Raw genomic sequence first — 6,000 nt, forward strand, 5'->3', positions numbered from 1 at the left:
AACAACATTAACTTTAGATAACAACAATAACAAAAAAGAAAAAAAATCACCAGTAACATTGTGAAAATATAGAACATTTCAGATAGGTTTTTTTTTTAACATAAAACTTTTAACAAATAAGTAAAAATAATATTATATTATGCATATAAATAATGACAACTAATTTTTTTTTTCCTTTTAATTTCCCTAATTTCAATATTTTTCATTTTCAAATGAATAACAATATAAGCCTTCTTCTTAATGTAACTTTTTGAAAATTACCAAGGACTTTCCTACAAAATGTGTGTTGGATGGTTTAACATTCGTGGTCATATTGAAAAAGGCCAAAAAAAAAAAAAAAGCCTTTCCAGTGGCTGTAATAGGATGACGTATCAGGTCACATACAACAAGTTTTTAAGGAAAATATTGATCTTGTTAATGATTATCAATCAGAATACTTTATTAATCCCAGGAGGAAACAATTAGGTATTACAGTCACTCCATTCAACAATAATAAATACTGGCAGAAAAGAATTATTAATACAACAGAAATATATACAGGGTGACACAAAAAAACGGGAACTTTTTAACAATCCAATAAAACCAAGAGTGATGGAAGAAAAATATTTTATTCATAGTAATTGAAACCTTAAAACATGCCATTTAAGAAACAATGATGGAATTTTCATTTTTTAAAAATTACTTCCTGTAGATGGCGTCCTCCTGTACGAATGCATTCTTGAAATCTGCTGTTGAGATTCCTCATGACCGCTGCAACATCTCAGCTGGGAGACTGTGAATTTCATCCTGAATTCTCTGTTTTAACTCATCCAGAGTTCTTGGTCGAGTCGTGTACACTTTACTCTTGAGATAGCCCCACAAGAAAAAATCACAGGGGGCCAGGGAATGTTACCGAATCTTGAGATCACATGGCTACCGAACAATTCTCGCACAGCCGCCAATGGTTACTAAAATGGGGGTGTGTTTACTTGCTCGAGGTCACTGTCTCGCAGTGCTGCCACTTGCTCATGTCTGCCAATACGCACTTCAAAAATTCCCATTTTTTTGGTCACCCTGTAATTTTAAAAAAATGAAAATTCCATCATTGTTTCTTAAATGGCATGTTTTAAGGTTTCAATAACTATGAATAAAATATTTTTCTTCCATCACTCTTGGTTTTATTGGATTGTTAAAAAGTTCCCGTTTTTTTGTGTCACCCTGTATATATACACACATACACATACACATTAAGTAATTGAATTAAAATCACTAGACTTTTTTATTTAAGGATACCTAAAACACAAAGTCTACGCTATGAGACCTGCAACAGTCGCTGAATTGAGAGCAGCCATTGAACATGAATGAATGCAAATACCAAGAGAATTGTTTTGTGATGTGTGCGATTCCATTGCTTGGTGTTGTCAGTAGTGTCTGGACCAGAACGGACGTCAGTTTGAGAACAGGCGGAACAGACAAAACAATAAAATGACGTTTGTCAATTCTATTACATTTTGAAAATTAAATGAACTTTAATAAACACCTACTGTACAATAATTGACAGTGTGTATACATTTTTTGGGACACCCTGTAGTTGTGTTCATAAGTTTCCATACCCAAGCAGAATTTATGATTCTTTGGCCATTTTTCAGAGAATATGAATGATAATACAAAAACTTCTCTTTCATTCGTGGCTAATGGTTGGGTGAAGCCATTTATTATCAAACAAATGGTTTTACTCTTTTTAAATCATGCTGACAACAGAAACTATCCAACTAACAAAACTTTCCATACCCTAGTTCTTAATCCTCTGTATTGGCTTCTTTAACATCAGTGAAAGCTTGAACTCTTCTGTGGTCGTTGTGGATGAGGCTCTTTATTTTCTCAGATGCTAAAGCTGCCCATTCGTCTTGAGAAAACACCTTCAGTTCCTTTAAGATTTGGGGTTTTCTTGCATGACCTGCATGTTTGAGACCTCCCCAAAGTGTCTCAATGATACTGAGGTCAGGAGACTGAGACGGACACTCCTGCACCTACACTTTTTTCTGCTGGAGCCAATGGCAGGTGGACTTGGCCTTGTGTTTTGGGTCATTGTCATGTTGGAACATCCACGACCGTCCCATGCACATTCTGCTTGGGTATGTAAACTTATGAAAACAATTGTATAGATACCAAACATACATATTAAAACCCTGTATTAAGACCCAAAATTAGAACAGCAATTTGTACAAAATGTACAAGACAATCAATTATCAATCCGATACAATATATAAAGGTACAGGGTGGGGAAGCAAAATTTACAATGAACATCTAGTTGTTTTTTCTCAGCAGGCACTACGTCAATTGTTTTGAAACCAAACATATATTGATGTCATAATCATACCTAACACTATTATCCATACCTTTTCAGAAACTTTTGCCCATATGAGTAATCAGGAAAGCAAACGTCAAAGAGTGTGTGATTTGCTGAATGCACTCGTCACACCAAAGGAGATTTCAAAAATAGTTGGTGTGTCCATAAAGACTGGTTATAATGGAAAGAAGAGAATGACTATGAGCAAAACTATTAGGAGAAAGTCTGGAAGATACTATTAAAGAAGAATGGGAGAAGTTGTCACCCGAATATTTGAGGAACACTCGCGCAAGTTTCAGGAAGCGTGTGAAGGCAGTTATTGAGAAAGAAGGAGGACACATAGAATAAAAACATTTTCTATTATGTCAATTTTCTTGTGGCAAATCAATTCTCATGACTTTCAATAAACTAATTGGTCATACACTGTCTTTCAATCCCTGCCTCAAAACATTGTAAATTTTGCTTCCCCACCCTGTATGATAACATAAAGGTCTCAGAACCTGGTGTTGCAGATATGATACTAATGGTTTTATAGCATTAACATATGCAGCAGGTTATTCCAACCATCAGATGTGGATGGATTCAGAGTGATGATAGGAGGAGATGCATTGCTTTCTCTCTCCCACTCTCGTCCTCTCTCTCCCGATGCCATTAGGCGATTGGCTTCCACCATGACTGTTCAGCTACAATTCACTCATGTCGTTACTGTTAAAAATATGATAATGAAGTTGGGTGTACATGGTTGGGTGAGGATGTAAAATATGCAAATGTAAAGCCTTTGTGTTGTAGTAGATGTGGGTGACTTTTTGATGAAAACACTAAGTTTATTGGTTAGTGCCATCATTTGACGTCTTTCCCTGTGAATACTGATCAAATAAATGCAGCATATGTATAATAATAATATATATAAGCTACCCTTTTTCATTTTTTTTTGCTGACATTTTCTTTCTTTGTCCCGCTACTATCTGCGGTTTATCTTTTAACTTCTATCACAGTTTATTGTTGTCATTCTAAGAGCTTTCCCTTTGAGCCATATGTTTGATATTACGCCGTCTTCTTCCGTTTTCATCTCAGAGGAAGAAGGATGTTTCTATTTAGCTATTTCAACTTTGCTGAAAGACAATAACAAAAGAGCAGACACGCACACAATGCATGTCTGAATCTGCTCCGTTTCTCAACATCTGGTTTGTTTTTACACCTGTCATACGTTTGGAAAAATGTATCTCCTTCACAGTAGGAGTGAGACGGAGGTGTTTCTACATATTTCCGGGTGCTTCAGATATTGAGTGAAAAAGGTGAAGAAAGGAAAGGACAAAAAAACAAACCAAAAACAAAACAGCGGTAAAGCTGATGGATCATTCATCTTAGTTCTCTGATCCTCACATTATTTGCTCCACCACTGAACGCAGAAATACAGATTACAATGCTATTATGTTCATATCAGTACTACATATATATATTTATATTTATACAAGTGCAATGTGCTCTCTCATACCTAAATGGCAAAATAAGTAGACTGCAAAATCACTCCCAAACAATATATATATATATATATATATATATATATATATATATATATATATATATATATATATATACAGAATTTGGAGACACAAGATGCTGTATCACAGATAAAACTGGGTCTTTATGGGTTAATCGATGGCCAAACAGCCATTAGGAACCAAAGCATCCACTGATCTAAACTGTTTAATACCTATTGATCCACTAATTCTATCAATGCATGTAAATAAATTTTGTAAAATGCAGTTATTCATCCTTTCATGGTCATCAGATATGACCCATTTGGACGTTCAGAGGCTTCGTAGTTACCGCGGAAACACCGTCATCTTCTACAACACTGATTCACCAATAAAACCCATCGAGTTGGATCAATGACAGTGGATGGACACACCGGGTTTATATTCAGTTAATGATATATTCGCAGAAAAAGTCAGTTTTTTGTTTTGATATAATAATCCTCAACTTTAATCTGAGCTTTTATGAACATCTATATGATCAGAGAATTGAATAGAAGAAAATACCTGACTTTTACTGAAAAAAATGCAAAAAAACAGAGGATTATGTTACAATTATGACCCATTTTACAGATATGACCCATGTGGATGTTAAGAGGCTTCATAGTTACCGTGGAAACACCGTCATCTTCTACAGCATTGATTCACCAGTAAAACCCGTCGAGTTGAATCAATGACAGTAAATGGAGACACTTTATTTTATGTTCAGTTAATGATATCTTTGCTGAAAAAGTCACTTTTCCTTCAGTTTTCTCTGTTTTTGATAGAATAAGCTATGAATTTACTTGGAGCTTTAAGGAACATAATGAAAAATACATGATTTACAGTGAAAAAAAAAAAGTAAAAATACTGATGATTATATCACAGAGATGGAAATATAAAAGACAGTTAATGCAAACAAACCCCTCTGTACTCTTTTATTCCCTCACCCAATGAGAATCGATAAGAGAATTGATAAGGAATTGGATCGATAAACAAAATCGATAATGGAATCATTAAATTCTTCCCAGTTCCTTACTAATAATCCTCTCTATAAGTCGACTAGTATTGTGATTTTTCTGGTCAGGCATCGCTGTACCAAATGCACATACATTATATTCTTCCAGAAAACTCTTTATGCAAGTTATCTGGGGAGCTTGATGGACAAAGTCTTTATGTAAGTGTGTGTGTGTGTGTGTGTGTGTGTGTGTGTTATTGGAGGAGACGGGGGAGAGAGAGAGAGTTTTCACACTCTTGTTCCAATCTGTCTGGCAACTGTATGAGGCCTGGAGAGGCTGTCACCCTGGGGTGATGCCACCGCTACCTCTGCCTGTTTACCTCGTTTTTCATTCAATCACCCAATCTGATTCAAGACGTCAGGTCAGCTAATACTGACTAATTGCAGTGGATGAAGGGGGTGCGTAAAATGCCATCAGCAAGCCAAATGAGTTTTAATTACAGCCTATAACCAGATATAGCAGATCTGTCAATCTCCAACTTACTTCGCAACTGGGACAAGGGGGTGATGGTGGTGATAGTGGGTGGGTGGGATGAGCTGAAAGACATAACAGCATAAGGGGGAAGAAAGGTAAGTACACGCAGAGGGAGAGAGATTATGGTAAATTAGAAAAACAATGGAAAGAAGGTGTATAGCAGGGGTCTCAAACTCATTTTCTTTCAGCGGCCACATTTAGCTTGATTTGATCTCCAGTGGGCTGAACTGGTAAAATAATAGCATAATAACCTATAAATAATGACAACTCCAAATTTTTTGCCTTTGTTTTAGTACAAAAAATGCCCCAAAACGTTAAATTATGAAAATACTTACTCTTCTAAGTTATCCAAACAAAAAAGATGTGAATGAAAGATGTGTAAAAACTGAAATTTCTCAAGAAAAGTGCAATTTTAACAATATTCTGCCTCAACTTATCATTTCTACATGTGCATTAGGGATCCGATCTACAAAGACACTAAACACTGAGTAACGGGCAGAAAATTATTAAAATTGTGCTGAATTTTCTTTAGACATTTCAGGTTGTTCATATTTGTTCAGGTTATTCACATTTTGTTGTTACAGGATAGTTTGTAAATGTAAATATTTTCAGAACTTAATGTTATTTTTTGCACTAAAACAAAGACAAAAAAATGAAGTTGTCA

Source organism: Sphaeramia orbicularis, chromosome 6 (assembly GCF_902148855.1).
Source record: "Sphaeramia orbicularis chromosome 6, fSphaOr1.1, whole genome shotgun sequence".
NCBI classification, from domain to species: Eukaryota; Metazoa; Chordata; class Actinopteri; order Kurtiformes; family Apogonidae; genus Sphaeramia; species Sphaeramia orbicularis.